The 12,756-nt window shown below is 44.0% G+C and overlaps 1 pseudogene; it reads right to left on the reverse strand.

Annotated features, from left to right (window-relative positions):
- Positions 1-5,199: 5,199 nt before the first annotated feature.
- LOC102974574 (CBY1-interacting BAR domain-containing protein 1-like) lies at positions 5,200-6,306 on the reverse strand (annotated as a pseudogene).
- Positions 6,307-12,756: the final 6,450 nt, after the last annotated feature.

The following is a 12,756-nucleotide window of genomic DNA, read 5'->3' on the forward strand; positions in this document are numbered from 1 at the left end:
CTGCATCGGCAGGCGGATTCTCAACCACTGCTCCACCAGGGAAGCCCAGTAAGTCTGATTTTGAACAAACCAATCTCAAGATGTCTGTAAATAGGGGTCTGGGAATTCAGAGGGAAAATAAGGCTAAAGATATAAATTTGAAAGTCACCAGAACATGGTAACAGAGTGAGACAAATGTGGCTCCAAAGCCAAATATATATATATATAGCAAAGATTAAAATTCAAAATTAGAGACAATTTTATTGGACAGTAATATGAAGTCAGCACAATCAGTTTTTATTTATTTATTTTTTTTTTGCGGTACGCGGGCCTCTCACTGTTGTGGCCTCTCCCGCTGCGGAGCATAGGCTCCGGACGCGCAGGCTCAGCGGCCATGGCTCACGGGCCCGGCCGCTCCGCGGCATATAGGATCTTCCCGGACCGGGGCATGAACCCGTGTCCCCTGCATCGGCAGGCAGACTCACAACCACTGCGCCACCAGGGAAGCCCCACAATCAGTTTTTAGATTGGTGTTTCTCAACCAAGGGCAATTTCACCCACCAGGGGACATTTGGCAATGTCCAGGGACATTTTTGTTTGTCACAACTTGGCGGCAGGGAGGGGTGGGCTGCTATGGCATTTAGTGGGTAGAAGCCAGGGATGCTGCCAACCATCCTACAATACAGGACAGCCCCTTACAACAAATTATCCAGCCCCAAATAGTGCTGAGGTTAAGAAACCCTGCTCTAGATAGGAAGCGCTCAATTATAATTTTCTGGGTGAAATGTTGAATCCCAGCTCCTCTGGAGCCACTCTGCCAGGCACAGACATTAAATGTGTTGTGGAAGGCTGAGCTTGGCTTTGCCTTTTACACAAGCTTTCAAGTACTTGACGGATAAAGAATAATAATTTCTAAGAGACCATTATTCTAGAAAGACAATGTTAATCTCAAACAAATAAACAAACATGATTTCACTTTTTGGAAAATGACTGAGCAATACTTATCAAGTAATTCAAATGTACATGCCTTCTTCTGGGAATAGATCCGAAGAAAATAATCCAAAAGGTTGTAAGAATTATATGCAAGATATTTACTACAATCTTCCAACTCACTTTCTAAAGCTAGTAGTCCTCTGTTGCCAAAACCAGACAGAGGTATCACAAGACAAGAAAACTATAGATCAACCTATCTTATGGACACAGCCACAGATCCTCAACCAAATCCTAGCAAACCAAATCTAGATGCATATAAAAAGGATAGTACACCATGACCAAGTAGGATTTACCCCAAGTTCAACATACAAAAACCAATCAATGCCATACACCATATTAACAGAATAAATGAGGGGAAAAACCTCCACGTGATTTTCTCAAGAGATGCAGAAAAAACACCAGACAAAATCCAATACCCTGTCATGACAAAAACTAGGCACAGAAGTAACTTCCACAACTTGATAAAGGGCATCTACCCCACAGCTAACATCATAATAGTGAAAGATTGCAAGCTTTTCTCCTAAGGTTAGGAACAAGACAAGGATGTCTGTTCTTACCATTTCCATTCAACATTGTACTGGAAGTTCTAGCCAGGGGCAATTAGGCGAGAAAAAGAAATAAAAGGCATGCATACAGGAAAGGAAGAAGTAAAACTATTTCTACTGGCAGATGACATGATGTTATACATACAGAAAATCCTGAAGAATCCACACACACACACAAAAACTACTGGAGCTAATAAATGATTTAAGCAAGGTTGCAGGATACAAGATTAATATATAAAAATCAGGACTTCCCTGGTGGTGCAGTGGTTAAGAACCTGCCTAACAATGCAGGGGACACGGGTTCGAGCCCTGATCTGGGAAGACCCCACATGCTGTGCAGCAACTAAGCCCAGGCGCCACAACTACTGAGCCTGTGCTCTAGAGCCCGTGAGCCACAACTACTGAGCCCACGTGGCACAGCTACTGAAGCCCGTGAGCCTAGAGCCTGTGCGCCACAACGAGAAGCCACCGCAATGAGAAGCCCGCGTGCTGCGATGAAGAGTAGCCCACGTTCGCCACAACTAGAGAAATCCCGCTCTCAGCAACAAAGACCCAACGAAGCCAAAGATAAATTAAATAAATAAATAATGTATAAAAAAATCAATTGTACTTCTATGCACTAGCAATGAATAATCTAAAAATGAAATTAATACAAAACCATACAATAGCATTACATTATATTAGCATCAAAAAGAATAAAGTATTTAGGAATGAACTTAACAAATAAGTGCATAACTCGTACACTGAAAGTATAAGACATTGTTGAAAGAAATTAAAGAGGACCTACATAAATGGGAAGACATCCATGTCATGGACTGGAAGACTTAACACGGTCTACAAATTGATGTACAGATTTAACACAACCACTATCAAAATTCCAACTGCCATCTTTGGAGAAATCGACAAGCTGATCCTGAAATTCATATGGAAATGCAAGGGACACAGAAGAGTGAAAACAATCTTGGAAAAAAAAGCAAAGTTGGAGGACTCACACTTTCCAATTTCAATGCTACAGTAATCAAGACACTGGTACGGGCACAAGGATAGCAACACAGATCAATGAGGTAGAACTGAGAGTCCAGAAATAAACCCATATATCTATGCCAATTGACTTTTGCCCAAGAACATTCAGTGGCGGAAAGAATAATCTTTTCAACTGCTCGGACACCTGGACACTCACCTGCAAAAGAATGAATCCAATCCCTACTTCACATCACATATAAATATTAACTCATGGATCCAAGCTCTAAAACTGTAAGACTTTTAGAAGAAAACAAAGGTATAAATCATCATGAACTTTCAATAAGCAATGGTTTCTTAAATATGACACCCAAAGCACAAGAAAAAATAGATTAAGTAGACTTCATCAAAAGTAAAAACTTTTGTGCAAACACACTATCAAGAAAGTGAAAAGGGGGCTTCCCTGGTGGCGCAGTGGTTAAGAATCCACCTGCCAATGCAGGGGACACAGGTTTGAGCCCTGGTCCGGGAAGATCCCACATGCCATGGAGCAACTAAGCCCACGAAGCACAACTACTGAGCCCACGCACCTAGAGCCCGTGCTCTGCAACAAGAGAAGCCACAGCAATGAGAAGCCTGTGCACTGCAACGAAGAGTGGGCCCCGCTCGCCAGGACTAGAGAAAAGCCCGCACGCAGCCACAAAGACCCAATGCAGCCAAAAACAAAATAAATTAAAAAAAGAAACACCATTCACTTCAAAAAAAAAAAAAAAAGAAAGTGAAAGGACAACCCACAGAATGGGAGAAAATATTTTTAAATCGTATATTTGATAAGGATCTAGTATCCAGAATATGTAAACGCAACAAGAAAAAAATAACTCAATTAAAAAATAAGGAAAAAAATCTGAAGACATTTCTTCAAAGATATACAAATGGCCACTTAGAACACGAAAAGATGCTCATCATTAGTCAACAGGTAGATGAAAATAAAAACCACAATAAGATACCACTTTATACCTACCAGGATTGTTATAATAAAAAACCAAACAAACACAAATAACAAGTATTGGTGAGAATGTGGAGAAATTGGAACTCTCATACACTGCTGGTGGGAAGGCAAACGCTGCAGTCACTTTGGAAAACAGTTTGGCAGTTCCTCAAAAGGTTCGACATAAGAGTTACCATATGACGTAGCAAAATCCGGAAGAAATGAAAACATATGGCCATATAAAAATCTGGACAGTCATGTTCATAGCAGCATTATTCATAATTGCCCCAAAGTGTAAACAATGCAAGTTTCCATCAACTGATGACTCAATAAACAAAATATAGCACATCCATACAACAGAATGTTATTCAGCCATAAAACGAATGTAGTACTGAGGCATGCTACAATGTGGATGAACCTTGAAAACACTATGCTAAGTGAAAGAAGTGGGACACAAAAGGCCACACACTGTATTATTTATTTGATGTATATGAAATCTCCAGAATAGGCAAATCCAGAGAGGGAGAAAGAGAGAAGTGGTTTTCCAGGTGCTGAAGGAAGAGGGGGTACAGAACAGGGCGTATAAAGGTTCAGGTTCTTTTTTTTATAGCTTCTCGAAAGTCTACTTTTCTGTTATGAATAATTGCTTTTTCCAGTTACCCCAGATGAGTTGATAAAGACTCCTGATTAAACTGTTTTATGTTTCCAAGAATAACTGTTACATCTTTTTATTATCTAGATGGTAGCTTAGAAAATTTTTTATAGAATTTTAAATGATTTATGGTGTTCCATGTTCTAGTTTATTTTTTTAGGCAACATTCCACCAAATTACTAGCTTTCCAAAGGCTGTAGTACCATGTATACTTCAGTATGACAACAGTTAAAAAAAAATTTTTTTAATTGAAGTATAGTTGATTTATAACGTTAATTTCTGCCATACAGCAAAATGATTCAGTTATACATATATATTCTTTTTTAAATATTCTTTTCAATTATGGTTTATCATAGGATATTGAATATACTTCTCCGTGCTATACAGTAGGATCTTGTTGTTTATCCATCCATTCTATATATGACAGCTTATATCTGCTAACCCCAACAGCCCCCCGCCCCCCGCCCCCTCCCCTGGCAACCACAAGTCTGTTCTCTATGAGTATTAAAGCCAGAATCAAGTTGAATGTGACTCTAAACTAAAATTTATGCTTTGTTCATTTGTAAAACATGGATATATTGGCGTCATATTTCCTTTATTCTGTTTGATTATACACTTGTTGAAAGGTAAATTTACAGATCAAATGATGAAACTTCATGTTTCAGTAAAAGTTTTTTCAAGAAAAGAAAACTTGTCTTTTTATTTAAAGCTTCATGGGACAGAATTTATATTTAATCAGAATGACTAGATAGGATCCTTTTGCGGAGTCAGTCTAAAAGAAGCTAACGAATTGGTAGACCTTTTTTTTTTTTTTTGCGGTACGCGGACCTCACCGCCGCGGCCTCTCCGGCTGCGGAGCACAGGCTCCGTACGCGCAGGCCCAGCGGCCACGGCTCACGGGCCCAGCCGCTCCGCGGCACGCGGGATCCTCCCAGACCGGGGCACGAACCCGCGTCCCCCGCATCGGCAGGCGGACTCCCAACCACTGCGCCACCAGGGAAGCCCTGATCTTTTGGTTTTTGATATCTACTTTACTATAGGACTCCCAACCAGGTACAGTACATTAATATGAAATACTTTGAAACCCATAATCTTAAAAAAAAAAAAAAGTGTGGGAGTTATACAAAAAGATCATATATCACTAGGTAGGAAGTTGAAATGACTGGCTGTGTAATATTTTTTAAAACCTTCATTTGGGATCAACATAAATATCCTTCCATCTTTCTCCCCTATTTTCAGTAGCATTCCATTTTGATGTTTAGCATAGCAAGCCAGAATAAAGTTTTACAATTCAGCAATCCTGAATTCTGAGTCATATTAAGATAAAAATGGAAATAAGACAGGTACTGAGGAAAATTAATTTTCTTCTTCTGTAATGTCTAATTCATCTTCTTCTGTTGATCCCCTCTTAGTCCACAAGTGGACACCTGTCCTGTTGCAGACACTTAGCTAAAAAAATCTCTGAAAAGGCAACTTTGAATTTGCTCTTACAATATACAAGTGAGATGGATAATCGGGTGAATACCTAGAGCTTCTGAAAACCTCAAATCTTCTCATCAATCTTTTGTAAATTTTGGTAGGCACCAGTGTATACCTCTGAAGCTTTGCTCTGAAATAGCATTTCAGTAGTGATAAATTCTGAAAATACAGTCTTTATATCCTTTACTTTCTGCTTTTCAAAACTGCCAACAGTTTCCTCCAGATGAGCGTTGTTTGCACAGCATCCTGGGTAGCTCTCTGTAAGTGGGTTCGCCATGAAATAACAGGTCCAGCGGATGGGTGTGCTGACTTGTCCTTTCTACTTCAGGTAGCTGCTTAGCTTCTCCATTCCTTGATGTTGATGTCGCTGTGAGGTCATCCCTTTTCGTTTCTACAATGGTTCCTTCAGCCGCAAGTCTCTCAGCTGCGGTGGCATAGCGATTATCCTTAAGTTCGGCACACTCCTCAGCGGTTTTTCCGGCGCTTGTTCAAATCTGGGGTCTCTACGGAGACCCTCTCGCAGGAGAGTCGGCTCTGCCTCGCAGCCGGGCAGTTTTCTGCGCAGGCGCGCTGAAGACTTGGCACAGCTCTCCAACCTGCTCCCGGTTTGAGCGGCCCAGTTTCCGGGTACCGCTTCCTTCCCCTCCTCCAAGACGCCCTTCTGGGCCTGGCCGCCGAATTCCGGCGATGCGACGCAGAAAAAGCCCGGCCTGGGGGCCTCAGGCTTGTGGGGGTGGCGGGCAGCCTCCCTCCCGGCCTCTGTGAGAGGTGGGCCCGGTCTCGGCTGCGGCCCACAGCCGAAATTCAGCGCGGGGCGGAGGCTCCACTGCCCGCACCTGAGCAGCCGCCTCAACATCCTGCCGAGCATGTGGCCCGGTGCCCCGGGCCTGGAGCCTAACAATGCCTCGGCCTAGGCCGCTCCGGGGCCACAGTGCTTATTTTAGGGGTGATGAAAATGTTCTGGAATAAGATGGTCGCACGACCTTGCGAATATTCTACAAAACCTGCCAAACCGTACACTGTAAAATGGAGAATTTTATGGTATGTGACTTATATCCCCCAAACAAAAAAAGGTTTTCTACTACAGCAGTACTATACCATTTATGAGTGAGGCACATCCTAAATATCCAGCGACAGGTTTATGGGGATCATAGACGCTACTGGCCTGCCGCGTGGAAAACGCTAACGCCACTAGTTTGAAAAGCCCTACGCAAAATGGCCTCCACAGGGGGCTTGCCGTGGCCACTCTGCGTCGGCGTTTATTTAAAACTCTACCTCACAAATAAGGAAAAGGAAGCTTAGAGGGCCAAGCATGGTGCCCAGAAAGACACACTGCGTGGGGGAAACGGCATTCCACCCCGGCTGGTCCGGCCCCAGGACACCACCTCAACTACAATCTCCACCGTTATTTAAAACTGGAGTGTGGGGCTTTGGACTTTTGTTTCCTCCAGGAAGCCGTGGCCTCAGTCTTCTTTCCTTCGGGCTGTTTCTGCGTCTGCCAAGGTCTGTGGACCACACCACGCCCGTCCAGGGGGACGGGGTGTCATGGTTTCTAAGGACAACCGGGGAGACGACGAGGTTTCCTGGACACGGCGAGCGCTAGCGTGGAAGGCGTGGCTTTGTCGCTACCGTAACTCGGTGTGGAGGTTATCTCAGGAAGCTTGGGTTCATCCCACGGCTCCGTCACTTTACTAGTTCGCAAGTTACCTCGGGTAAGCGACAACCTCACTAGGGCTCTTCTGCGTCTGACGGAGGTATTACACTACCACCAACCTCACTGGGCTGGTGTATGGAAAGCTTAGTTAATGCCTGTAAAGCAGCTGGCAGTGCCTAAGCACTCACGAGGAGCTTGCGTTAGCTGTTACGCTGACCTGTCTGAAAAAATCAACCTCAACCTGAACTTTCAGGTAAGCCGCCCCCAAGGGCCCGCAGTCCAGCCACTGGCAGGTGTTGGGTGGCAACTTCACATCAGGATTTAGAAAAACGCTCCTTCAGGGCGGACACGGAGCGGCGACACTCGGGGCCCCCCTCCCCCCGTCTTTACGACGGCAGATCCGACAAGACGCGCGAGCTCCACCCGCCCACCGATTCCTCACAGCCGGAGCTCGCCGGCCCAGCCAGCCACCCACGCCAGGGTCGTGCCGGCGTTCCACGTGCTCGGCTCCTCCCCGCCCCTTTCTCGGGCCTTCCCCCCACCCCCATCCCACCCCGAGCTCTGTCGGGGTAGCAGCAGCCGCCCCTGGACCGACGTCAACAGTACTTCAGTCAGCGTAGACTTACTTGACCAGAGGGGCCTTTCCGGATCTCCCTCGGGCGCAGGGTCGGCAAGAGTGGGAGCGAAGCGTAGAAGGACGCGGAAAGACCGAGGTCTAGAATTTGCCAGTTAGTTGTGTCCGTTCTCGCGTTGTCGCAGTGGATAGGGCCATGGCGGCCGCCCGTTCCTTCTCATTGGGCGCGTTTTCTGACTGTCTACGCCGATGGGGCGGATCTTAGGGAGGGGGAGGGGATTGGGAGCTCGGCTCCGCCCAGGCCTGGCGACGCTGCAGCGAGTCGGCTGCAGGCTTGATTGGGCTTGGCGCGTTTGGGGCGGGGCGGGCGCGCTTCGGGGCAGGGCCGGGGCGGGGCCGGAGGCTGAGCTCGGACCATGGGAGCTCCGCGGCTACCTCTTCTCTAGCGGTGGGAGCCCCACCCAGCACCGGGTATTTTCTGTGTCCAACCCGGTTGACAGGGAGGCCGTCTCGCCGCTGAAGATCCCTACCTTTAAAACTGTTACTTAGGGAGGAAGAAAGATTGTGTTGTGGAAAGGGCGGAGGAGGCTCTGAGATGAGTGCGAGGAAAAAGCAACACGTGTTGAACTGGTGGGGACGTGTTTGGTTGTGACCTCTGGTAGCTGAGGCTGCTCACCCTAGGTCTGCGTGGCTCCAAGGTGCAGAGGAGCATGCCCTGAACTTCAGTCAGGAGGCGTTAGTTCTAGATCTAGTTCTGGTTCCTTCTTGCTGTGTGACCTAGGGCGAGTCTCTTCCCTTTCTATGCCTTGATTTCTTCTGTTGAAACAAGGAAGTTGATCTAACGTCCTGATGTTCTCTCCAGTGCAAAGTTTGTTCATACCACTAATATTTCCAGAATGGTCTCTTTGTGCTGTGCCTGTTCTAGGTATCAGATGACAGCTGTCAGATCTAAAAGGAAAATGTAAGTCTGTGAAGGGCCCTTGACCAGAAGTGACAGTTTGTTTGTTTTTTAATCTAGATCTGGTTTATTTTTATTTTTATTGAAGTATAGTTGATTACAAGGTATTAGTTTCTGGTGGACAGCAAAGTGATTCAGTTATACATATATATATTCTTTTTCCTGTTCTTTTCCATTATGGTTTATTATGGGATATTGTCTATAGTGCCCTGTGCTATGCAGTAGGACCTTGTTGTTTATCCATTCTATTTATACTCTGCTAACCCCAACCTCCCACTCCATCCCTCCCTCACCTGCTTTCCCCTTGGCAACCACAGGTCTGTTCTCTATGCAGAAATCACAGTTTTGTGAGGAGAGCTGGGTTCAAATGGGTCAGGCTTGGTTGTTGCCACGAGCAGGTCTGGCACACCATGTGACCTGTTAACCCAGGGCCCTGTGAGTGGCTAGACCCATTAGAAAATAGGTTGTGGGGTTTATCAGTTGTACCTGTGTGTGAAAGCATTTCAGTAAATATCAAGGAAAGTAGGATTCCGCCTCTAAAGGATTTTGTATAAGAAAGGGTGTGGAGTGGGAAGAAGTGATGAGGGTAAGGAGAAAAGTGAGTATAGTCAGAATAAAGGACAGCTTCTTGAAGCTTGAGCTGCCTGGAAGAGAGAGCAGAGAGAGAAATCCTAAGCTGAACAAACAAGCTGACTGGAAGCCTGTTCATGGAGTAGTGAAGCATTCGTTTTGGCTGGATGGGTAGGGAGTCTTGGAAGCAAAACTGGCAGAATAGGTTGGGTCAAATGTCAAGGGTAAGGAGCTGGCAGAGGGGAGCCTCTGAAGGTTTGAGAGTTGGGGAGTGATAAGACTAGAGCTGTGGTTTAAGGAAATAACCAGGGCAGCACTGTAGAAGAAACTGGAGAGGAAAGATTGTGGAAGGCAGCTGGAAGCTTCCTTAGAAGCTTAGTGCAGCTACAGCCCCGGCAAAAGGTAGTCAGGGTTGAAACATAGTGGTGGCAGCTGGGATGGAAGGGAGGGGTAGAGTCGAGACACATTTCAGAGGAGGGAGAATCTGTAAGACTTGATGAACTCTGTGTCAGGAGTCAAAAGGGTTTCCAAGCTGAAGAGCCAGGGTCACGGGAGGAAGTCAGAAGGAGTTGGCTTGGGGCTTGGTGAGTGAATGAATGGCAGACAGCCAGCCAGAGGGGACTCTTGAGTGTTCACTGAGGGAACCGGGTATAGGCACAGGATATGCCTTGGGGACCTGCAGCAGGCATGCCAAGAGAAAGGATTAAAGAATATTTGCAAATCAATGCACAAAGGAAGCTTGACCTTGGGCAAGTCTTTGTCATCTCTGAACCTCAATTTCCTCATAGGTAAAATGAGGATAATGATACCTGCTGAAGTGGGTTTTTTCCCCAAATATATATATAATATTTAAATATATGTATTTAAATTTATTTTATTGAAGTATAGTTGATTTACAATGTTGTGTTAATTTCTGCTCTACAGCAGAGTGATTCAGTTAGACATGTATATATTCTTTTTCATATTCCTTTCCATTATGGCCTGTCACAGGATATTGAATACAGTTTCCTGTGCTATACAGTGGGACCTTGTTTATTGAAGAGAGTGGTTGTGAGGAGTAAATGCAGTGACCATAAAGCACCTCACTGCTTGGTCTACACTCCCATGGACTGGGCACCCTTTATTATGTGGATGGCTTGGTATGTAAATAGTGCATATTACTTATCAAAAGTGAGAATAATTTCTTTTTTTCACTTTATCTCCAGAATTTGAAGCCAAGGCAAATATGTTTTTCTTTGAAACGGCACCTAAAATGAATCAGTATTAACTTTGACTACATTTTAAAAAAACCACAATACTTTTTATAGTCCTTGTCATGTGCCACATATTTTCTAAGCCCTTTCCATATATTGTTCTTTTAATTACAACAACCCTGTGAGGCAGGTACTATTAATATCACCACTTTACTGATGAATTGAGTCACAGAGAGGTTAAGTAACTTGCTCAAGCTAGTGAGTGGCAGAGCCAAGATTCAAACCCATGTAGTTTCTAGAGTTTGAGCTCTCAAGGCAAAAACCATCATAATGAAAGTCGAAAGACATACTCCAATTTGGTATAAAATATCTACAGCTTGTATCACAGAAAAGGCTAATTTTCCTAAAACATAAAGTGCTTCTACAAATAAACTCAATAGAAAAAGGAGCCGTGGCTATACCAGCTATGCAGAAAAGGAAGTCAACATGAAAGGATGCTCAGCCTCACTCAGTGTAAGGAAAATATAGTTTAAAACTCCTCTGACATATCCTTTTTCATAACCAGATAGGCAAAATCCAAAACTTTGTTAATATTCAGTGAAGCTCTCATACAAGCTCTAAGGGAGACAATTTGGCAATATATCAATATTTATCAAAATTAAAAATGCATATACCTTTGACCTAGCAATCACACTACTAGGAATTCATCCTAAAAATATATTTGCTTATGTGCAAAATAACTTAGGTACATGGAACATCGTGTAATAGTGAAAGTTTGGAAGCCATCTTAGTGTCCATTAGTTTCAGACTAGTTAAAAAAGTGATGGTACATTCATTCAGTGGAATACTGTGTACTTAAAAAAAAAAAAGGAGGCTCTTTATATACTAATGTAAAATTACCTCCAAGATAGATTGTTGGTGAAAAAAGGAAGGTGAAGAACAGTACATAAAATATTACATAGGGTGGGCTTCCCTTGTGGTGCAGTGGTTGGGAGTCTGCCTGTCAATGCAGGGGACACGGGTTCAAGCCCTGGTCTGGGAAGATCCCACACATGCCTCAGAGCAATTAAGCCCGTGTGCCACAACTACTGAGCCTGTGCTCTAGAGCCCGCACGCCATAACTACTGAAGGCCGCGCGCCTAGAGCCGGTGCTCTGCAATAAGAGAAGCCACTGCAATGAGAAGCCCGCACACCGCAGCAGCAAAGAGTAGCCCCCGCTCGCGGCAACTAGAGAAAGCCCTCGCGCAGCAACAAAGACCCAACGCAGCCATAAATAAATAAAAATTAAAAAAAAATTAGGGTGAAAAATATGTGTGTATGTATGTATATCTCCCTGGAATGATATCAGTTACCTCTAGGGAGGGGACCTGGGTGGTTAGGTGAGAGGTATGGGAGAGAGCTTTTCACCCCATTGTACCTTTTGAATTTTGACTATTGGCATATATTACCTATTAAAATATAAAATTTAAATGTTAATTAAATCTGCATACTGTGCACAGCAACCAACTGCAGAAGTTGTTCATTTTAAGAGGTGACATGTAAATGAGTTATTAAAGGAACTAAGACATCTGTCAAATTCCATCATGGAGACACTGATCCAAAATATAATCAATACAAGAGAAATATAATCAATACAAGAGAAACATAATCAACATGTCCCTTATGTGATAACAGTCCACCCAGAGCCCAGAAAAAGATTTCTTTTCATCAGACTTTACCAGTGTTTATTCAGTAGTATCCAAGGGATGTGAATGTCTTGGTCACTGGAAATCTGGATCCAGAGTAATTCTCCAGTCCTTTCCCTAACGTGAATTAAACATCCCACAAAACTCTCCAAACCCCTTATTGTGATTACACATTCACTGAACAGCTGATGACCGATTCTATGACTCAGGACATGATTCTGGGAAGGAGGGAGCCCTGAGTAATAGGCAAGAATATTCTAGACACCAGGAAGTTATATATCCCAGTAATAATTAACCTATAGTATTGGTATTCTATGTACTTGGGTGGACTGAAGCAGTTTCCAAGGGTCTGGTCCAAGTAACTGATAACATCAAATGTTGGAATCCAGAAACCCAAGGATGAGACTTGTGGTGCTTCTAAAATATTATTCTTAGCTAGTTAGCAGCCTGACCAATTTAACAATTAATAAAAACATGCTTGATTCAGAAAATTTAAGAAACAGAGAAGCATAAAATAAAAAATATA

This window comes from Physeter macrocephalus, unplaced genomic scaffold (genome assembly GCF_002837175.3).
Source record: "Physeter macrocephalus isolate SW-GA unplaced genomic scaffold, ASM283717v5 random_2313, whole genome shotgun sequence".
Lineage (NCBI taxonomy): Eukaryota > Metazoa > Chordata > Mammalia > Artiodactyla > Physeteridae > Physeter > Physeter macrocephalus.